We start from the raw sequence: 24,837 nt of genomic DNA, 5'->3' as shown, positions 1-24,837 counted from the left end.
GCTTGCGATGTCTTTGCTGCTGCCCGTGCTGTCTCTGCTGTTGCCCATGACGTCTCTTCTGCTACCTATGACGTCCCTTCTGCTGCCCGTGACGTCTCTTCTGCTACCTATGACGTCCCTTCGGCTGCCCGTGATGTCTCTCCTGCTGCAAGTTTTTAATCTTTCACTTTTTATTGTTAAATTTAACATTATTTTTTTTAAATTTCTCAAATGTTATCGCTGGATTATCAGAACATAAGACTAGTAGTTTATGGACATTCTATGTTCTTAGACAGTTTGTGATGTAGGCAGGCAAACTTTCATTGATTCCTAATAGAACTTTATTCAGCACTCCTTAATATTGCCAAAGTTTTTTCAACTTTACAAGGTATCTTGATTTCAGTCGTTAATTAATGAAAAGAAAACCAGTGACTGTACTGGCCAGAGTAGCACTTCATGGAAGAAAAGTTAGATATATTGACAGAGTAGCCTAGTCCTCTGAGGAAGAAAATAGGCATAAGAACCCAAAGTAGACGGCGATATATGTAAAGAAAGTATTGATAGTGATAGTCCAAAAGTAGTCCTCTATATAGAAAGGAAGCAAGAGCCAAAGGAACGAATTAGATATACTGAGTTAGGTATCATTGCTAATTTATGAAGGTATGCTAATGGTCAATTGCAGGAGACTTTAGCCAATCCTTTACTAACATTCTCTAAGAGTCTATATCATTTATTACTTTACTTCCCACTTTTTATCTCCAAGGTCCGGGTCAGTTAGGGATAAAGATAGGCGGAAAACTACGCCGATTCCTAGCTGGCCTCTGTGACCTAATTAACAAAAAATTACTAACAATGGAAAGTACTCTAAGAGTCTAAGTCGCCTCTTACTTTATTTCCAGCTTTTTATCTCCAAGGTCCGGGTCAGTTAGGGATAAAGATAGGCGGAAAAACTACGCCGATTCCTAGCTGGCCTCTGTGACCTAATTAACAAAAAATTACTAACAATGGAAAGTACTCTACGAGTCTAAGTCGCCTCTTACTTTATTTCCAGCTTTTCAAATCTCTTGTGTCCGGGTCAGTTAGGCTTAAAGGAAAGACTTGCAAAAGTATACCGATTCCTAGCTGACCTCTGTGACGTAATGTGCTGATTCCTGGCTGAGCCTGTCTGGGCTCAGTGAGGTGTAAAGGCACATCATAGCGCTCATGCGCGATTCACGCTGATTCCTGGCTTACTTCTGTGACTCTGTCACGGGTTGGTTACAGTGTTAAAGGCGTGTTTTGGAATATCCGGTTTCTGGCAAAAGTCGGAAACCGGCTAGTAAACGGTTCCGTTACCTTATGGCGAGGGACTTAGAACCCCCCTCAAAATAAGGTTTCAGGATGTCGGGGGTAGTCTCAATGTTGGGGGTGATCACAAGCCTCTTGATTGTTACTACTTTGATCCGCTCTGGTTTGGGGTTCCAGAGACGCTCAAGTGTTGGTGACATGTGCTCCCAAAATGTGCTCGCAACACATGGAGGTGGGTGCATGGTACCGATCTTGTACAGTGGACGTCCCCCCTGTCTCGAAGGTCATGACCTCATCGTGGTGAGACAGTGGCAACATGCTTCATACATGGGTGTGCTTCAATACACTACAAAATTTTATAAGCATGGCTAACTATGACCATAACACCATTGGTTTAAAGTCTCCTGCTTGTACTGAAAGGGAAAAGCACCTTAGAACTTAATGATAATATTTCCTAAGGTTGAAATAGTTTCAACATATTACATTAGTATCAATAGCTCTAAAAAAATGCAAAGGGGGATAATACAAGAATAGTGATACAGTAGATTAAGTGTTACTTTTTTGTTGGTTTAACTTTAAATGAAATACATTTTGCAATTTTAAGTCAAATGACTTTACAGAACTTTGGACTTGATGGTCTTTAAGTAGGTCTTAATGTGTCAGGTATTTTGGGGGTAAAAAATTTGATTGCATAGAAGTATATCTTAAGGTACAAATTGCTGTGTAGTGGTCAGGTTCATAGAAAATTTCTGTAAACTAATTCTGAAAGCCTGGTTAAGATAAGTTGTGAAATATCAAAGTTTTTATATAATTATCGAATGCGTAGTAGTTTTTAGGCGCGTATAATAAAAAAGGATTGTTGTAAAGTTTGTGAATGTCTTCTACCCTGTATGTTTTTATAAAATAGTTTATTATTTTTCAGGTTTTTGTAAGTTTGTACCTTTATGATAACTTAATTATGATCATTATTTTATTTTTTAATTGCTAAATAATCTATAAACTTTATACTAGCTACCATAATATTTCTATGCAAATCTTCTAACAATCATATAAGTAAATAACTCGCTGAAATTGACATATCTTTATCCTTTTCACGTAACAAATTTTGCCTTACAAGGTGGTGTGGTTGGCAGCCATTTTGAGATTCTTTTACACAATTTTGTTGTAAGATGAAAGTTTTCCTGTAAAAAATTTCAGTATGTAACTGTTATTTACCTACCACAAATAAATGTTGAAAAGAGAATTGATTTTTTTTGGCCGAAAAAATTTACTTTTTTTTAATTTTAAGGAAACTTACCTTGTTGCCCCCCCCCCCCCCCAACCCGTCCTGGATCTGACCAAAGGGTGCTCAATTATCGTAGAAAAATTGCTTAGAACATTTTCAGTTTATTTCCCTATTTCAATTTTAGGTGAATATTTTTGTAGTCATTTTTTTATACTCATTATTTTTAATTTATTTGTAATAAATTTTTTTTGGACTTGGCTTTTATTTATTATTTTTGAGTATTAGAACATTCTTCGAATTTTGTTTTATAATAGAAGGTATTGAATTGGCTTCATAATTAATTTTTGATGAATTTTTTGGGACTAGGTCGAGGTCGACCCATGGAAACCTATCCAAGGTGGGGAAATAACAATACCTATCCAGGGTTATTAAATTATTTCTAATTATTATAAGGTTGTTTAATTGATTTGAATAAATAATTCTTAATATGAAATACTACTTGTACTGTAAGGAAACCTTAATTTTAGTAAATACGTTATTCAAGTTTTAGTGATAAATTTCGTATCCATTTAAACCCTTTTTAAAAAGGGTGTTTATGGGACAACAATTTATTTTTGTTCTGATTTCAGAGAGAAACCCAATCACTGAAAAGACATAGCAGCTCTTCGAATAAAAGGTATGTCAAAAAAAATACTACAGTATATTATGTTAATGTTAATTTACTACTTGCCATGACCAGCATAAAGATAGAAAGTCAAGCCTATTGCATAATTACTTCTTTGGGTCGGGTAGATTTAACCCAAGAACACTATTCTGGGTAATTTTTACCTTAAGCACATTTGTTTCATGGATGCCCAGACGTATGGGTGGAAGCATCCCAGTGGGTCTTTGTGTAGCTTAAGTTGGCTTAATAGCTCTCGTGCTGGAAGGTAGTGTATCAGCATTCGTGCCATCTTGGGCCTGTGTATGCTGTGCTTTGGTTAAATTTTATCCCATAACATACAAACTTGTATGGGTAATATTTACCCCAAAACCGTATTAAGATATTAACATTCGAACTTATGTGGGTAATATTTTTCCCCAAACTGTTCTTTGTTGCCAAGTGAAATTGAAAATGATGATAATGTTGAAAGAAATTTTAAATAGGTCTGAAACTGACTAAGATTATGAGCAACCCTCTAAATGTGATGTGGACAGTGGTATTTGATGAAATGGAGTTACAAAGTAGTGCGTGCAGCAGACACACCTAGAAAAACACCTCACAAGACATGGGGTGTCCAGTGTGTAGGCCAACATCACCACTCTAACACCAGTAACCCACAAGATCCATGCCTGCCTTCTCCCTCTGCTAGCTCGGCTGTGAAGGCTGTTGCTAGGTACCGTAAAAGGCTCCAGAGTGCGGCTGTTCAATGTTAGAAAACTAGTCACTCCTGCAGCGTGTGCTGTCTCTTCTGCTGCTTGTGATGTCTTTGCTGCTGTCCGCGCTGTCTCCGCTGCAAGTTTTTAATCTTTCACTTTTTTTATTTTTTAATTTAACAGTTTTTTTTTATTTTTCAAATGTTCTCGCTGGATTATCAGAACATAAGACTAGTAATTTATGGTCATTCTATGTTCTTAGACAGTTTGTGATGTAGGCAGGCAAACTTTCATTGATTGATAATAGAACTTTATTCAGCAGTCTTCAATATTTGCAAAGTTTTTTCAACTTTATAGGGTATTTTGATTTCAGTCTTTAATTAATGAAAAGAAAACCAGTGACTGTACTGGCCAGAGTAGCCCTTCATGGAAGAAAAGTTAGATATATTGACAGAGTAGCCTAGTCCTCTGAGGAAGAAAATAGGCATAAGAACCCAAAGTAGACGGCGATATATGTAAAGAAAGTATTGATAGTGATAGTCCAAAAGTAGTCCTCTATATAGAAAGGAAGCAAGAGCCAAAGGAACGAATTAGATATACTGAGTTAGGTATCATTGCTAATTTATGAAGGTATGCTAATGGTCAATTGCAGGAGACTTTAGCCAAATCCTTTACTAACATTCTCTAAGAGTCTATAGCACTTATTACTTTACTTCCCACTTTTTATCTCCAAGGTCCGGCTCAGTTAGGGATAAAGATAGGCGGAAAACTACGCCGATTCCTAGCTGGCCTCTGTGACCTAATTAACAAAAAATTACTAACAATGGAAAGTACTCTACGAGTCTAAGTCGCCTCTTACTTTATTTCCAGCTTTTTATCTCCAAGGTCCGGGTCAGTTAGGGATAAAGATAGGCGGAAAACTACGCCGATTCCTAGCTGGCCTCTGTGACCTAATTAACAAAAAATTACTAACAATGGAAAGTACTCTACGAGTCTAAGTCGCCTCTTACTTTATTTCCAGCTTTTTATCTCCAAGGTCCGGGTCAGTTAGGGATAAAGATAGGCGGAAAACTACGCCGATTCCTAGCTGGCCTCTGTGACCTAATTAACAAAAAATTACTAACAATGGAAAGTACTCTACGAGTCTAAGTCGCCTCTTACTTTATTTCCAGCTTTTCAAATCTCTTGTGTCCGGGTCAGTTAGGCTTAAAGGAAAGACTTGCAAAAGTATGCCGATTCCTAGCTGACCTCTGTGACGTAATGTGCTGATTCCTGGCTGAGCCTGTCTGGGCTCAGTGAGGTGTAAAGGCACATCATAGCGCTCATGCGCGATTCACGCTGATTCCTGGCTTACTTCTGTGACTCTGTCACGGGTTGGTTACAGTGTTAAAGGCGTGTTTTGGAATATCCGGTTTCTGGCAAAAGTCGGAAACCGGCTAGTAAACGGTTCCGTTACCTTATGGCGAGGGACTTAGAACCCCCCTCAAAATAAGGTTTCAGGATGTCGGGGTAGTCTCAATGTTGGGGTGATCACAAGCCTCTTGATTGTTACTACTTTGATCCGCTCTGGTTTGGGGTTCCAGAGACGCTCAAGTGTTGGTGACATGTGCTCCCAAAATGTGCTCGCAACACATGGAGGTGGGTGCATGGTACCGATCTTGTACAGTGGACGTCCCCCCTGTCTCGAAGGTCATGACCTCATCGTGGTGAGACAGTGGCAACATGCTTCATACATGGTGTGCTTCAATACACTACAAAACTTCATAAGCATGGCTAACTATGACCATAACACCATTGGTTTAAAGTCTCCTGCTTGTACTGAAAGGGAAAAGCACCTTTAGAACTTAATGATAATATTTCCTAGGGTTGAAATAGTTTCAACATATTACATTAGTATCAATAGCTCTAAAAAAAATGCAAAGGGGGATAATACAGGAATGGTGATACAGTAGATTAAGTGGTACTTTTTTGTTGGTTTAACTTGAAATGAAATAAATTTTGCAATTTTAAGTCAAATGACTTTACAGAACTTTGGACTTGATGGTCTTTAGGTAGGTCTTAATGTGTCAGGTATTTTGGGGGTAAAAAACTTGATTGCATAGAAGTATATCTTAAGGTACAAATTGCTGTATAGTGGTCATGTTCATAGAAAATTTCTGTAGGCTAATTCTGAAATCCTGGTTAAGGTGAGTTGTGAAATATCAAAGTTTTTATATAATTATCGAATGTGTAGTAGTTTTTAGGTACTTATAAAAAAGGGATTGTTTTAAAGAGTTTGGGAATGTCTTCTACCCCCTATATATTTATAAAATAGTTTATTATTTTTCCTGTTTTTGTAAGTTTGGACCTTTATGATAACTTAAATATGATCATTATTTTTTTTTCAAATTTTAAATAACCTATTAACTTCATACTAGCTGCCATAATATTTCTACGCAAATCCTCTATCAATTATATAAGTAAATAACTCGCTGATATTGACATATCTTTCTCCCTTTCAGGTAACAGATTTGGCCTTACAAGGTGGTGTGGTTGGCAGCCATTTTGAGATTCTTTTACACTTTTGCTGTAAGATGATGATAATATCCTGTAAAAATTTCAGCCATTAACTGTTATTTACCTACTGCAAATAAATGTTGAAAAGAGTATTGATTTTTTTTTTTTTTGGCCAAACAAACATTTACTTTTTTTCTCATTTTAGGAAAAGTTACTTTGTTGTTCATCCACCCCCCCCCCCCCCGTCCTGGATCTGACCAAAGGGTGCTCAATTATTGTAGAATAAGTACTTAGAATAGTTTGTTTACTTTTATATTTAGATTTTAATTGAATATTTTTGTGGTAATTTTTTTATACTTTTTTTTCAATCTATTTGTAATAAATATTTATTTTGGACTTGGCCTTTATCTATTCTTTTTGAATATTAAACAGTCTTTGAATTTTTGTTTTATTTTAGAAGGTATTGAATTGGCTTCAAAATGAATTTTTAATGAATTTTTTTGGAGCGGGTCAAAATCGACCCATCGAAACCTATCCAAGGTTGTGAAATAACAATACTTATCCAGGGTTATTGAATTGTTATTTCTAATAATTATAAGGTTGTTTAATTGATTTGTATAATTAATTCTAATATGAAATACTTCTTGTTGTACTGTAAGGAAACCTTAATTTTAGGAAATACGTTATTCAAGTTTTAGTGATAAATTTCGTATCCATTTAAGCACTTTTTGGAAAGGGTTTTTATGGCACAACAATTTATTTTTGTTCTGATTTCAGAGAGAAACCTGGTTACCGAAAAGGCACTAGCAGCTCTTCGAATCAAAGGTATGTCAACAAAACTACTACAGTATAATAAGTTAATATCAATTTACTGCTTGCTGTGATTAACATAAGGATAGAAAGTCAATCACATTATATAATTACTAATTTGTGTCTGGTAGATTTAATCCTAAAACACTGTTGTGGGTGATTTTTACCTTAAACACATTTGTTTCATGCGCGTAGAGATGCGTAGGTGGAGGCATCCCAGTCGATTTTTCTATAGCTTGAGTTGGATAATATTGACCACAAAAACGTATCAAAATAATAACATACAAACTGTTATTTGTTGCCAAGTGAAATTGAAAATGAAGATGATAATGTTGAAAGAGATTTTGAATAGTTCTGAATCTGACAAATATTATGAGCAACCCTCTAAATGTGATGTGGACAGTGACGAGTTTGATGAAATGAAATTACAAAGTAGTGCGTGCAACAGACACACGTAGACCAACACCTCACAAGACATGGGGTGTCCAGCGTGTAGGCCAACACCACCACTCTTCCACCAGTAAACCCCAAGATCCATGCCTGCCTTCTCCCTCTGCTATCTCGGCTGTAAAGGCTGTTGCTAGGTACCGTAAAAGGCTCCAGAGTGCGGCTGTTCAAGGTTTGACAAAACCAGTCACTCCTGCTGCGTGTGCTGTCGCTTCTGCTGCTTGCGATGTCTTTGCTGCTGCCCGTGCTGTCTCTGCTGTTGCCCATGACGTCTCTTCTGCTACCTATGACGTCCCTTCTGCTGCCCGTGACGTCTCTTCTGCTACCTATGACGTCCCTTCGGCTGCCCGTGATGTCTCTCCTGCTGCAAGTTTTTAATCTTTCACTTTTTATTGTTAAATTTAACATTATTTTTTTTAAATTTCTCAAATGTTATCGCTGGATTATCAGAACATAAGACTAGTAGTTTATGGACATTCTATGTTCTTAGACAGTTTGTGATGTAGGCAGGCAAACTTTCATTGATTCCTAATAGAACTTTATTCAGCACTCCTTAATATTGCCAAAGTTTTTTCAACTTTACAAGGTATCTCTTTTTCAGTCGTTAATTAATGAAAAGAAAACCAGTGACTGTACTGGCCAGAGTAGCCCTTCATGGAAGAAAAGTTAGATATATTGACAGAGTAGCCTAGTCCTCTGAGGAAGAAAATAGGCATAAGAACCCAAAGTAGACGGCGATATATGTAAAGAAAGTATTGATAGTGATAGTCCAAAAGTAGTCCTCTATATAGAAAGGAAGCAAGAGCCAAAGGAACGAATTAGATATACTGAGTTAGGTATCATTGCTAATTTATGAAGGTATGCTAATGGTCAATTGCAGGAGACTTTAGCCAAATCCTTTACTAACATTCTCTAAGAGTCTATATCATTTATTACTTTACTTCCCACATTTTATCTCCAAGGTCCGGGTCAGTTAGGGATAAAGATAGGCGGAAAACTACGCCGATTCCTAGCTGGCCTCTGTGACCTAATTAACAAAAAATTACTAAAAGGAAAGTACTCTACGAGTCTAAGTCGCCTCTTACTTTATTTCCAGCTTTTTATCTCCAAGGTCCGGGTCAGTTAGGGATAAAGATAGGCGGAAAACTACGCCGATTCCTAGCTGGCCTCTGTGACCTAATTAACAAAAAATTACTAACAATGGAAAGTACTCTACGAGTCTAAGTCGCCTCTTACTTTATTTCCAGCTTTTCAAATCTCTTGTGTCCGGGTCAGTTAGGCTTAAAGGAAAGACTTGCAAAAGTATGCCGATTCCTAGCTGACCTCTGTGACGTAATGTGCTGATTCCTGGCTGAGCCTGTCTGGGCTCAGTGAGGTGTAAAGGCACATCATAGCGCTCATGCGCGATTCACGCTGATTCCTGGCTTACTTCTGTGACTCTGTCACGGGTTGGTTACAGTGTTAAAGGCGTGTTTTGGAATATCCGGTTTCTGGCAAAAGTCGGAAACCGGCTAGTAAACGGTTCCGTTACCTTATGGCGAGGGACTTAGAACCCCCCTCAAAATAAGGTTTCAGGATGTCGGGGTAGTCTCAATGTTGGGGTGATCACAAGCCTCTTGATTGTTACTACTTTGATCCGCTCTGGTTTGGGGTTCCAGAGACGCTCAAGTGTTGGTGACATGTGCTCCCAAAATGTGCTCGCAACACATGGAGGTGGGTGCATGGTACCGATCTTGTACAGTGGACGTCCCCCCTGTCTCGAAGGTCATGACCTCATCGTGGTGAGACAGTGGCAACATGCTTCATACATGGTGTGCTTCAATACACTACAAAACTTCATAAGCATGGCTAACTATGACCATAACACCATTGGTTTAAAGTCTCCTGCTTGTACTGAAAGGGAAAAGCACCTTTAGAACTTAATGATAATATTTCCTAGGGTTGAAATAGTTTCAACATATTACATTAGTATCAATAGCTCTAAAAAAAATGCAAAGGGGGATAATACAGGAATGGTGATACAGTAGATTAAGTGGTACTTTTTTGTTGGTTTAACTTGAAATGAAATAAATTTTGCAATTTTAAGTCAAATGACTTTACAGAACTTTGGACTTGATGGTCTTTAGGTAGGTCTTAATGTGTCAGGTATTTTGGGGGTAAAAAACTTGATTGCATAGAAGTATATCTTAAGGTACAAATTGCTGTATAGTGGTCATGTTCATAGAAAATTTCTGTAGGCTAATTCTGAAATCCTGGTTAAGGTGAGTTGTGAAATATCAAAGTTTTTATATAATTATCGAATGTGTAGTAGTTTTTAGGTACTTATAAAAAAGGGATTGTTTTAAAGAGTTTGGGAATGTCTTCTACCCCCTATATATTTATAAAATAGTTTATTATTTTTCCTGTTTTTGTAAGTTTGGACCTTTATGATAACTTAAATATGATCATTATTTTTTTTTCAATTTTTAAATAACCTATTAACTTCATACTAGCTGCCATAATATTTCTACGCAAATCCTCTAACAATTATATAAGTAAATAACTCGCTGATATTGACATATCTTTCTCCCTTTCAGGTAACAGATTTGGCCTTACAAGGTGGTGTGGTTGGCAGCCATTTTGAGATTCTTTTACACTTTTGCTGTAAGATGATGATAATATCCTGTAAAAATTTCAGCCATTAACTGTTATTTACCTACTGCAAATAAATGTTGAAAAGAGTATTGATTTTTTTTTTTTTTGGCCAAACAAACATTTACTTTTTTTCTCATTTTAGGAAAAGTTACTTTGTTGTTCATCCACCCCCCCCCCCCCCCCATCCTGGATCTGACCAAAGGGTGCTCAATTATTGTAGAATAAGTACTTAGAATAGTTTGTTTATTTTTATATTCAGATTTTAATTGAATATTTTTGTGGTAATTTTTTTATACTTTTTTTTCAATCTATTTGTAATAAATATTTATTTTGGACTTGGCCTTTATCTATTCTTTTTGAATATTAAACAGTCTTTGAATTTTTGTTTTATTTTAGAAGGTATTGAATTGGCTTCAAAATGAATTTTTTAATGAATTTTTTTGGAGCGGGTCAAAATCGACCCATCGAAACCTATCCAAGGTTGTGAAATAACAATACTTATCCAGGGTTATTGAATTGTTATTTCTAATAATTATAAGGTTGTTTAATTGATTTGTATAATTAGTTCTAATATGAAATACTTCTTGTTGTACTGTAAGGAAACCTTAATTTTAGGAAATACGTTATTCAAGTTTTAGTGATAAATTTCGTATCCATTTAAGCACATTTTGGAAAGGGTTTTTATGGCACAACAATTTATTTTTGTTCTGATTTCAGAGAGAAACCTGGTTACCGAAAAGGCACTAGCAGCTCTTCGAATCAAAGGTATGTCAACAAAACTACTACAGTATAATAAGTTAATATCAATTTACTGCTTGCTGTGATTAACATAAGGATAGAAAGTCAATCACATTATACAATTACTAATTTGTGTCTGGTAGATTTAATCCTAAAACACTGTTGTGGGTGATTTTTACCTTAAACACATTTGTTTCATGCGCGTAGAGATGCGTAGGTGGAGGCATCCCAGTCGATTTTTCTATAGCTTGAGTTGGATAATATTGACCACAAAAACGTATCAAAATAATAACATACAAACTGTTATTTGTTGCCAAGTGAAATTGAAAATGAAGATGATAATGTTGAAAGAGATTTTGAATAGTTCTGAATCTGACAAATATTATGAGCAACCCTCTAAATGTGATGTGGACAGTGACGAGTTTGATGAAATGAAATTACAAAGTAGTGCGTGCAACAGACACACGTAGACCAACACCTCACAAGACATGGGGTGTCCAGCGTGTAGGCCAACACCACCACTCTTCCACCAGTAAACCCCAAGATCCATGCCTGCCTTCTCCCTCTGCTATCTCGGCTGTAAAGGCTGTTGCTAGGTACCGTAAAAGGCTCCAGAGTGCGGCTGTTCAAGGTTTAACAAAACCAGTCACTCCTGCTGCGTGTGCTGTCGCTTCTGCTGCTTGCGATGTCTTTGCTGCTGCCCGTGCTGTCTCTGCTGTTGCCCATGACGTCTCTTCTGCTACCTATGACGTCCCTTCTGCTGCCCGTGACGTCTCTTCTGCTACCTATGACGTCCCTTCGGCTGCCCGTGATGTCTCTCCTGCTGCAAGTTTTTAATCTTTCACTTTTTATTGTTAAATTTAACATTATTTTTTTTAAATTTCTCAAATGTTATCGCTGGATTATCAGAACATAAGACTAGTAGTTTATGGACATTCTATGTTCTTAGACAGTTTGTGATGTAGGCAGGCAAACTTTCATTGATTCCTAATAGAACTTTATTCAGCACTCCTTAATATTGCCAAAGTTTTTTCAACTTTACAAGGTATCTTGATTTCAGTCGTTAATTAATGAAAAGAAAACCAGTGACTGTACTGGCCAGAGTAGCCCTTCATGGAAGAAAAGTTAGATATATTGACAGAGTAGCCTAGTCCTCTGAGGAAGAAAATAGGCATAAGAACCCAAAGTAGACGGCGATATATGTAAAGAAAGTATTGATAGTGATAGTCCAAAAGTAGTCCTCTATATAGAAAGGAAGCAAGAGCCAAAGGAACGAATTAGATATAATGAGTTAGGTATCATTGCTAATTTATGAAGGTATGCTAATGGTCAATTGCAGGAGACTTTAGCCAAATCCTTTACTAACATTCTCTAAGAGTCTATATCATTTATTACTTTACTTCCCACTTTTTATCTCCAAGGTCCGGGTCCGTTAGGGATAAAGATAGGCGGAAAACTACGCCGATTCCTAGCTGGCCTCTGTGACCTAATTAACAAAAAATTACTAACAATGGAAAGTACTCTACGAGTCTAAGTCGCCTCTTACTTTATTTCCAGCTTTTTATCTCCAAGGTCCGGGTCAGTTAGGGATAAAGATAGGCGGAAAACTACGCCGATTCCTAGCTGGCCTCTGTGACCTAATTAACAAAAAATTACTAACAATGGAAAGTACTCTACGAGTCTAAGTCGCCTCTTACTTTATTTCCAGCTTTTCAAATCTCTTGTGTCCGGGTCAGTTAGGCTTAAAGGAAAGACTTGCAAAAGTATACCGATTCCTAGCTGACCTCTGTGACGTAATGTGCTGATTCCTGGCTGAGCCTGTCTGGGCTCAGTGAGGTGTAAAGGCACATCATAGCGCTCATGCGCAATTCACGCTGATTCCTGGCTTACTTCTGTGACTCTGTCACGGGTTGGTTACAGTGTTAAAGGCATGTTTTGGAATATCCGGTTTCTGGCAAAAGTCGGAAACCGGCTAGTAAACGGTTCCGTTACCTTATGGCGAGGGACTTAGAACCCCCCTCAAAATAAGGTTTCAGGATGTCGGGGTAGTCTCAATATTGGGGTGATCACAAGCCTCTTGATTGTTACTACTTTGATCCGCTCTGGTTTGGGGTTCCAGAGACGCTCAAGTGTTGGTGACATGTGCTCCCAAAATGTGCTCGCAACACATGGAGGTGGGTGCATGGTACTGATCTTGTACAGTGGACGTCCCCCCTGTCTCGAAGGTCATGACCTCATCGTGGTGAGACAGTGGCAACATGCTTCATATATGGTGTGCTTCAATACACTACAAAATTTTATAAGCATGGCTAACTATGACCATAACACCATTGGTTTAAAGTCTCCTGCTTGTACTGAAAGGGAAAAGCACCTTAGAACTTAATGATAATATTTCCTAAGGTTGAAATAGTTTCAACATATTACATTAGTATCAATAGCTCTAAAAAAATGCAAAGGGGGATAATACAGGAATAGTGATACAGTAGATTAAGTGTTATTTTTTTGTTGGTTTAACTTTAAATGAAATACATTTTGCAATTTTAAGTCAAATGACTTTACAGAACTTTGGACTTGATGGTCTTTAGGTAGGTCTTAATGTGTCAGGTATTTTGGGGGTAAAAAATTTGATTGCATAGAAGTATATCTTAAGGTACAAATTGCTGTGTAGTGGTCAGGTTCATAGAAAATTTCTGTAGGCTAATTCTGAAATCCTGGTTAAGGTGAGTTGTGAAATATCAAAGTTTTTATATAATTATCGAATGCGTAGTAGTTTTTAGGCGCGTATAAAAAAAAGGATTGTTGTAAAGTTTGTGAATGTCTTCTACCCTGTATGTTTTTATAAAATAGTTTATTATTTTTCCTGTTTTTGTAAGTTTATACCTTTATGATAACTTAATTATGATCATTATTTTATTTTTTAATTGCTAAATAATCTATAAACTTTATACTAGCTACCATAATATTTCTATGCAAATCTTCTAACAATTATATAAGTAAATAACTCGCTGAAATTGACATATCTTTATCCTTTTCACGTAACAAATTTTGCCTTACAAGGTGGTGTGGTTGGCAGCCATTTTGAGATTCTTTTACACAATTTTGTTGTAAGATGAAATTTTTTCCTGTAAAAAATTTCAGTAAGTAACTGTTATTTACCTACCGCAAATAAATGTTGAAAAGAGAATTGATTTTTTTTTGGCTGAAAAAATTTACTTTTTTCTAATTTTAAGGAAACTTACCTTGTTCCCCCCCCCCCCCCAACCCGTCCTGGATCTGACCAAAGGGTGCTCAATTATCGTAGAAAAAATGCTTAGAACATTTTCAGTTTATTTCCCTATTTCAATTTTAGGTGAATATTTTTGTAGTCATTTTTTTATACTCATTATTTTTAATTTATTTGTAATAAATTTTTTTTGGACTTGGCTTTTATTTATTATTTTTGAGTATTAGAACATTCTTCGAATTTTGTTTTATATTAGAAGGTATTGAATTGGCTTCATAATTAATTTTTGATGAAAATTTCTGTAGGCTAATTCTGAAATCCTGGTTAAGGTGAGTTGTGAAATATCAAAGTTTTTATATAATTATCGAATGTGTAGTAGTTTTTAGGTACTTATAAAAAAGGGATTGTTTTAAAGAGTTTGGGAATGTCATCTACCCCGTATATATTAAACAGTCTTTGAATTTTTGTTTTATTTTAGAAGGTATTGAATTGGCTTCAAAATGAATTTTTAATGAATTTTTTTGGAGCGGGTCAAAATCGACCCATTGAAACCTATCCAAGGTTGTGAAATAACAATACTTATCCAGGGTTATTGAATTGTTATTTCTAATAATTATAAGGTTGTTTAATTGATTTGTATAATTAATTCTAATATGAAATATTTCTTGTTGTACTGTAAGGAAACCTTAATTTTAGGAAATACGTTATTCAAGTTTTAGTGATAAATTTCGTATCCATTTAAGCACTTTTTAAAAAGGGTTTTTATGGCACAACAATTTATTTTTGTTCTGATTTCAGAGAGAAACCTGATTACTGAAAAGACATAGCAGCTCTTCGAATAAAAGGTATGTCAAAAAAATACTACAGTATATGATGTTAATATTAATTTACTACTTGCCATGACTAGCATAAAGGTAGAAAGTCAAGTCTATTGCATAATTACTTATTGGGGTCGGGTAGATTTAACCCTAGAAAAAAAAAAAGGTTGAAATCTTTCAGGAATCTGTCACCATTAACGCCACTAATCCTTTGATAAGATTTTTCATTATTGGTGTTACAAATTCTAAATTTTTAACTTTTTATCAAATTGATATTATAAAGTACCCTTGGCAGAAAATGCTAAGAAAGCTCCTGCCTGGATCATGTCTGTAGTTAATTTCAAAACTATTCTTCCCTTTGAAATGACAAATGCTGTTGAAACCTTAACACCTTTAATGTCCTGTTTCAGATGAGAAATGTTGCCAGTGATGACACTGGTCCACGATAGTACTTGGAAAGAACATTAGAAGAACGTGAGACCTGTTTCTTGGCCTTAGGAAAGACCTGGCAGAAAACTACCATTGGGAAAAGTTTTGTAACTTGGGTCATGGATGTCGGGAGCGGAATGATTGCACCCAAGTGTGATAGTTGCATGCATCACATTATTGCCTACTCCTATAAGCAAAGCAGTACAGAATTTATTGGTATGGCTGGATCTTATTACGAGGTTCTTTCTGAACTTTTCAAAAGTTGCTGTACCTCTGATTAATATCGCCAGCCCTAAGATTGACGCCAGTGGACAGATTATCAACGTGCCTTTGAAGCTATCAAAGTTTTGTCTTGAAGTCTTCATTTTGAAGGAATCTGAATCCGACAAGCTGTTTATCAAAGTAGAAGCTAGTGATATGGCTGTAGGAGCAGTTTTGATGCAGACCAGTGACGATAATGTACTACACCAGAAGTAAAGTGAAGCCGCCTCAGTTCCTAGAGTACAGTGGAAAACGAAGCTTGGGCTCTTGTTCATGCTCTTGAAAAAATATTGATTCGTGTATAAATCATCTAATTATCTCTTGTATATAAAATTAATAGATAATCCATCTCTTGTATATAACATTAATAGATAATCCATCTCTTGTATAGTTTTTTCTCTGACTGTAATCCATTTTCTTTTGTAAGTAAAATAAAAAAATTTCAAAATTAACTCTATGGGCCTTGGTCCGGCAGCTGTATAACATTGGGATATTGCTTATCAAATTTAAGATGAAACCTCATTGCTGATATGCTTTCCAGATGTTGACTTTGGCTTCTGTATACAAAAATTCTAATCTATTATTTTGTCACTTGGATCTACAATGTTGTCTCTCCTTAAGGGGAGGGACATGTTAAGAAGTATCTTGATATTTGTCTCTTTTTGTGTTCAATATGTACTTTCATGAAATTTATGTAATTGTATTGAACTGTTATTGTTTGCATTTTGTTATTCTTGCTGCTATACTTTAATAGTTTTAAGTTGGAATTTGTTTTAAGAGTAGATTCACTGAGTCTGTGTAACTGTAAAGGTTTAATTCCATTATCTCCAAGTATTTCGTAATTTGCTCCCGCAGGAATTGGTTTTTATGTCATCATTTTATTCTATTAGGAGTTGTGCATAGTTTTTTTTATGTGGTGATTTGAGTATTTAAAGATAAACCTAGATTTATATAAAGTATTTCTACATATAAAAGACTTATTTAAATATAAGTTAAATCTTATCATCGCACAGTCTCTTTATAGACATATTCAGCATTGTTACCAATAGCGTAACAACATTACTGTATATATAAATTATTTGTATGTGTGTGCGTATATTTCTATGCAAACCCTTAATTTGTTCTTTACTCGTAGAAGCGCATAACTCTTGAGGTTTTCAGCAAGGTAGAGGGAGAAAGACCAGTGGCCTTTAGTGAACTCTCAGATGGTAGAAATGTCCCTTGGTCCAGTGCAACCCTTTCAAGTGGGAGAAGGGTACGAAGTATCTCACGATAATAAGTGAAGTTTGAAAATCCAGAGTAAAGCTTAACATGAGATGAGATTGTGGGGATGAGATTGTGGGGATGAGTTTGTGGGGATGAGATTGTGGGGATGAGTTTGTGGGGATGAGATTTTGGGGATGAGTTTATGGGGATGAGATTGTGGGGATGAGATTGTGGGGATGAGATTGTGGGGATGAGATTGTGGGGATGAGATTGAGGGGATGAGATTGTGGGGATGAGATTGTGGGGATGAGATTGTGGGGATGAGATTGTGGGAATGAGTTTGTGGGGATGAGATTGTGGGGATGAGATTGTGGGGATGAGATTTTGGGAATGAGATTTTGGGGATGAGTTTGTGGGGATGAGACTGTGGGGATGAGATTTTGGGAATGAGATTTTGGGGATGAGTTTGCGGGAATGAGATTGTGGGGATGAGTTTGTGGGGATGAGTTTGTGGGATGAGTTTGTGGGGATGAGATTTTGGGGATGAGTTAGTGGGGATGAGATTTTAGGGATGAGATTGTGGGGATGAGATTTTGGGGATGAGATTTTGGGTATGAGTTTGTGGGGATGAGATTTTGGGGATGAGATTTTGGGGATGAGTTTGTGGGGATGAGATTGTGGGGATGAGATTTTGGGGATGAGTTTGTGGGGATGAGATTGTGGGGATGAGTTTGTAGGGATGAGATTTTGGGGATGAGTTTGTGGGGATGAGATTGTGGGGATGAGATTGTGGGGATGAGATTTTGGGGATGAGTTTGTGGGGATGAGATTGTGGGGATGAGTTTGTGGGGATGAGTTTGTGGGGATAAGTTTATGGGGATGAGATTGTGGGGATGAGATTGTGGGGATGAGTTTGTGGGGATGAGATTGTGGGGATGAGATTTTGGGGATGAGTTTGTGGGGATGAGATTGTGGGGATGAGTTTGTGGGGATGAGTTTGTGGGGATAAGTTTATGGGGATGAGATTGTGGGGATGAGATTGTGGGGATGAGATTGTGGGGATGAGTTTGTGGGGATGAGATTAAGGGGATAAGATTGTGGGGATGAGATTGTGGGGATGAGATTTTGGGAATGAGATTTTGGGGATGAGTTTGTGGGGATGAGATTTTGGGGATGAGTTTGTGGGGATGAGATTTTGGGGATGAGTTTGTGGGGATGAGATTTTGGGGATGAGTTTGTGGGGATGAGTTTGTGGGGATGAGATTTTGGGAATGAGATTTTGGGGATGAGTTTGTGGGGATGAGATTTTGGGAATGAGATTTTGGGGATGAGTTTGAGGGGATAAGATTGTGGGGATGAGATTTTGGTTATGAGTTTGTGGGGATGAGATTTTGGTTATGAGTTTGTGGGGATGAGATTTTGGGAATGAGATTGTGGGGATGAGTTTGAGGGGATAAGATTGTGGGGATGAGATTTTGGTTATGAGTTTGTGGGGATGAGATTTTGGGGATGAGTTTGTGGGGATGAGATTGTGGGGATGAGATTTTGGGAATGAGATTTTGGGCATGAGTTTGTGGGGATGAGATTGTGGGGATGAGATTGTGGGGATGAGATTTTGGGAATGAGATTTTGGGGATGAGTTTGAGGGGATAAGATTGTGGGGATGAGTTTGTGGGGATGAGATTGTGGGGATGAGTTTGTGGGGATGAGATTTTGGTTATGAGTTTGTGGGGATGAGATTTTGGGGATGAGTTTGTGGGGATGAGATTGTGGGGATGAGATTGTGGGGATGAGATTGTGGGGATGACTTTGTGGGGATGAGATTTTGGGGATGAAATTTTGGGGATGAGATTGAGGGGATAAGATTGTGGGGATGAGATTGTGGGGATGAGATTTTGGGAATGAGATTTTGGGGATGAGTTTGTGGGGATGAGATTTTGGGGATGAGTTTGTGGGGATGAGATTTTGGGGATGAGTTTGTGGGGATGAGATTTTGGGGATGAGTTTGTGGGGATGAGATTTTGGGGATGAGTTTGTGGGGATGAGATTTTGGGGATGAGTTTGTGGGGATGAGTTTGTGGGGATGAGTTTGTGGGGATGAGATTTTGGGGATGAGTTTGTGGGGATGAGTTTGTGGGGATGAGTTTGTGGGGATGAGTTTGTGGGGATGAGATTTTGGGGATGAGTTTGTGGGGATGAGATTTTGGGAATGAGATTTTGGGGATGAGTTTGTGGGGATGAGATTTTGGGAATGAGATTTTGGGGATGAGATTTTGGGGATGAGTTTGTGGGGATGAGATTTTGGGAATGAGATTTTGGGGATGAGTTTGTGGGGATGAGATTTTGGGGATGAGTTTGTGGGGATGAGATTTTGGGGATGAGTTTGTGGGGATGAGTTTGTGGGGATGAGTTTGTGGGGATGAGATTTTGGGGATGAGTTTGTGGGGATGAGATTTTGGGAATGAGATTTTGGGGATGAGTTTGTGGGGATGAGATTTTGGGAATGAGATTTTGGGGATGAGATTTTGGGGATGAGTTTGTGGGGATGAGATTTTGGGAATGAGATTTTGGGGATGAGTTTGCAGGAATGAGATTGTGGGGATGAGTTTGAGGGGATAAGATTGTGGGGATGAGTTTGTGGGGATGAGATTGTGGGGATGAGATTTTGGTTATGAGTTTGTGGGGATGAGATTTTGGGGATGAGTTTGTGGGGATGAGATTGTGGGGATGAGATTTTGGGAATGAGATTTTGGGCATGAGTTTGTGGGGATGAGATTGTGGGGATGAGATTGTGGGGATGAGATTTTGGGAATGAGATTTTGGGGATGAGTTTGTGGGGATGAGATTTTGGGAATGAGATTTTGGGGATGAGTTTGCAGGAATGAGATTGTGGGGATGAGTTTGAGGGGATAAGATTGTGGGGATGAGTTTGTGGGGATGAGATTGTGGGGATGAGATTTTGGTTATGAGTTTGTGGGGATGAGATTTTGGGGATGAGTTTGTGGGGATGAGATTGTGGGGATGAGATTTTGGGAATGAGATTTTGGGCATGAGTTTGTGGGGATGAGATTGTGGGGATGAGATTGTGGGGATGAGATTTTGGGAATGAGATTTTGGGGATGAGTTTGTGGGGATGAGATTGTGGGGATGAGATTTTGGGAATGAGATTTTGGGCATGAGTTTGTGGGGATGAGATTGTGGGGATGAGATTGTGGGGATGAGATTTTGGGAATGAGATTTTGGGCATGAGTTTGTGGGGATAAGATTGTGGGGATGAGTTTGTGGGGATGAGATTGTGGGGATGAGTTTGTGGGGATGAGATTTTGGGGATGAGTTTGTGGGGATGAGATTGTGGGGATGAGATTGTGGGGATGAGTTTGTGGGGATGAGATTTTGGGGATGAGTTTGAGGGGATAAGATTGTGGGGATGAGTTTGTGGGGATGAGATTGTGGGGATGAGATTGTGGGGATGAGTTTGTGGGGATGAGATTTTGGTTATGAGTTTGTGGGGATGAGATTTTGGGGATGAGTTTGTGGGGATGAGATTGTGGGGATGAGATTGTGGGGATGAGTTTGTGGGGATGAGATTTTGGGGATGAGTTTGAGGGGATAAGATTGTGGGGATGAGTTTGTGGGGATGAGATTGTGGGGATAAGATTGTGGGGATGAGTTTGTGGGGATGAGATTTTGGTTATGAGATTGTGGGGATGAGATTTTGGGGATGAGTTTGTGGGGATGAGATTGTGGGGATGAGATTGTGGGGATGAGTTTGTGGGGATGAGATTTTGGGGATGAGTTTGAGGGGATAAGATTGTGGGGATGAGTTTGTGGGGATGAGATTGTGGGGATAAGATTGTGGGGATGAGTTTGTGGGGATGAGATTTTGGTTATGAGTTTGTGGGGATGAGATTTTGGTTATGAGTTTGTGGGGATGAGATTTTGGGGATGAGTTTGTGGGGATGAGATTGTGGGGATGAGATTGTGGGGATGAGTTTGTGGGGATGAGATTTTGGGGATGAGTTTGAGGGGATAAGATTGTGGGGATGAGTTTGTGGGGATGAGATTGTGGGGATGAGATTTTGGGAATGAGATTTTGGGGATGAGTTTGTGGGGATAAGATTGTGGGGATGAGTTTGTGGGGATGAGATTTTGGGGATGAGTTTGAGGGGATAAGATTGTGGGGATGAGTTTGTGGGGATGAGATTTTGGGGATGAGTTTGTGGGGATAAGATTGTGGGGATGAGTTTGTGGGGATGAGATTTTGGGGATGAGTTTGAGGGGATAAGATTGTGGGGATGAGTTTGTGGGGATGAGATTGTGGGGATGAGATTTTGGGAATGAGATTTTGGGGATGAGTTTGAGGGGATAAGATTGTGGGGATGAGTTTGTGGGGATGAGATTTTGGTTATGAGTTTGTGGGGATGAGATTTTGGGGATGAGTTTGTGGGGATGAGATTGTGGGGATGAGATTGTGGGGATGAGTTTGTGGGGATGAGATTTTGGGGATGAGTTTGAGGGGATAAGATTGTGGGGATGAGTTTGTGGGGATGAGATTGTGGGGATGAGATTGTGGGGATGAGATTTTGGTTATGAGTTTGTGGGGATGAGATTTTGGGGATGAGTTTGTGGGGATGAGATTGTGGGGATGAGATTGTGGGGATGAGATTGTGGGGATGAGTTTGTGGGGATGAGATTGTGGGGATGAGATTTTGGGGATGAGTTTGTGGGGATGAGTTTGTGGGGATGAGATTGTGGGGATGAGATTGTGGGGATGAGATTTTGGTTATGAGTTTGTGGGGATGAGATTTTGGGGATGAGTTTGTGGGGATGAGATTGTGGGGATGAGTTTGTGGGGATGAGATTGTGGGGATGAGTTTGTGGGGATGAGATTGTGGGGATGAGATTGTGGGGATGAGTTTGTGGGGATGAGTTTGTGGGGATGAGATTGTGGGGATGAGATTGTGGGGATGAGATTTTGGTTATGAGTTTGTGGGGATGAGATTTTGGGGATGAGTTTGTGGGGATGAGATTGTGGGGATGAGATTTTGGGGATGAGATTGTGGGGATGAGTTTGTGGGGATGAGATTGTGGGGATGAGATTTTGGGGATGAGTTTGTGGGGATGAGTTTGTGGGGATGAGATTGTGGGGATGAGATTGTGGGGATGAGATTTTGGTTATGAGTTTGTGGGGATGAGATTTTGGGGATGAGTTTGTGGGGATGAGTTTGTGGGGATGAGATTTTGGTTATGAGTTTGTGGGGATGAGATTGTGGGGATGAGATTGTGGGGATGAGTTTGTGGGGATGAGATTTTGGTTATGAGTTTGTGGGGATGAGATTTTGGGGATGAGTTTGTGGGGATGAGTTTGTGGGGATGAGATTTTGGGGATGAGATTCTGGGGATGATCTCATCCACATATGGTAGTTGTGTAATATCTCTTATAGTTTCATTTCCTATCCTGACATTTAAACAATTCAAACAAAATTTGAATTAAACTTTAATGATGGTGATGAGGAAGAAAAATAGATAAACATTAACGACAATTTAGTTCTGATAATGATTAAAGTTTAATTCAAATTTTATTTGAATTGTTTAAATGTCAGGATAGGAAATGAAACTATAAGAGATATTACACAACTACCATATGTGGATGAGATCATGGTGAGGGGTAGATGGAGATGGTTTGGGCATGCTCTTTGCATTTCCCAAGAGAGTTTAGTTCATCAAACTTTCAACTGGGCTCCACAAGGCACTAGAAGAGTTGGAAGACCCAGGCCTACATGGCTGAGGACTATGAAGCGTGAAGTAGGAGCTGATGAATGGCGAAGTATTGATTCAAAAGCTCAAGATAGAGACGACTGGCGAATTCTAACCGAGGCCTTTTGCGTCAATAAGCGTAGGAGATGATGATGATGATGTTTAAATGTCATTCATTAAATATTCATTAAAACTAGTCAGAAGGGAGTTTAATTTTCAGTTGTAATTTCAATGTCATTCATGTTAAAGTAAACTTATGTATCATCCCCAAATAGATTGAACTAACCAAGTTCATGCCTCTGTAAAACTTATGATAAACCAATAATATAAATATATACAAAATGGCATTAGACTGGATTCATTGATTTGGTCTTGACGCCTGGCAGTGGGTCCTGGAATGCCGTTCAGGGCCCTATAGCAGCTGGGGAATTCCCCAGGTAAGTATAGAGTTTAATGGTCACTTATGAATGGCAGAGGCAAGGGACATGAACAGTTGATGATGATGACGATGGACTGACGAACTAAGAAAGTTTGTGGGCGTAGATTGGAACAGAAAGACCATAAACAGACGCAAGTGGAAGGGCATGTCTGAGGCCTTTGTTCTGCACTGGATTAGTAACGGCTAATGAAGACGATGGACTGACGAACTAAGAAAGTTCGTGGGCGTAGACTGGCACAGAAATACCATAAACAGACGCAAGTGGAAGGACATGTCTGAGGCCTTTGTTCTGCAGTGGATTAGTAAAGGCTGATGATGATAGATCGAACAAAATGAACAATATCCAACAAGAGAGTTTAATTGTATTATGCACAGAGAAAAGTATTAAAGGCAAACGTTCGAGCCTAGGAGGCCATTCATTGCCACTACTGTGCATACTACGAAGTGAAAGTTAAGATGCTGGACAGCTAAATGAAAAAAAAAAAAAAAAAAAATCTTGGAATAAATGTTCGAAGTATTTGCTTTTCCAACTAGGGTTGTAGCATAGTAAGTAAGTACGTAATAATAATAATAATAATAATAATAATAATAATAATAATAATAATAATAATAATAAAGGAGTGATATTACGGTCACCAACCAGTAAAGGATACACTAATAACAAAGTAGAGTAAATATCACGGTCGCCTGTATTCTACTGAAATACGACTGAAAACTATATTTTTACGGAGAATTTCCGTTTAATTTTTTTAACAGTATATAGCATAAAGATGAACACTGCAAACACTCTTCATTAAAGCTCGCAGTGCAAAATATCAAGTGAACTGTAGACGCAATTTCTTTATGTCAATTATCACAAGATAATCTCTAAAAATAAACAAAGATGACATGACGAGAATAATTAGTGCTGGTGAAAGTATATTTTGAAATGTTATTCATGAATGGTAGAGGTAAGGGATAGGCATAATATATATATATATATATATATATATATATATATATATATATATATATATATATATATATATATATATATATACACGCATAATTTTTACATGTATAATATATACATATATATATATATATATATATATATATATATATATATATATATATATATATATATATATATATATATATAAACATACATATATACATATATATATACAGTATATATATATAAATACATACATATATATATATATATATATATATATATATATATATACACATATATATACATACATATATACATATATATACACTATATATATATACATATATATATATATATATACACATATACATATACCATTGCCAGGAGGGCCAGGCAATGGTTGCTGATGACTCAGCAGGTAGACCTATATGCTCCCCCAAGGCCCCTATGCTTATCTCACAAATTTGGTGAGGTTGCAGCGACTAAAGAAACTATCGAGTTTGAGCGGGACTCGAACCCCAGCCCTGTAAATCTTATTATTATTATTATTATTAGTATCTATTCTACAACCCTGGTTAGAAAAGAATGATGCTATGAGCCCAAGGGCTCCACCAGGGAAAAATAGCCCAGTGAGGAAAGGAAATAAGGTAAAAAATAAACTACATGAGAAGCAATGAACGATTAAAATAAGATACTTTAAGAACAATAATAACATTAAAACAGATCTTTCATATATAAACCACAAAAAGAGACTTACGTTAGCCTATTCAACATAAAAACATTTGCTGCAAGTTT

The sequence above is a fragment of the Palaemon carinicauda genome, chromosome 28 (assembly GCF_036898095.1).
Source record: "Palaemon carinicauda isolate YSFRI2023 chromosome 28, ASM3689809v2, whole genome shotgun sequence".
In the NCBI taxonomy this organism is placed as follows: Eukaryota; Metazoa; Arthropoda; class Malacostraca; order Decapoda; family Palaemonidae; genus Palaemon; species Palaemon carinicauda.
Note: the sequence above shows the minus strand (reverse complement) of the source record.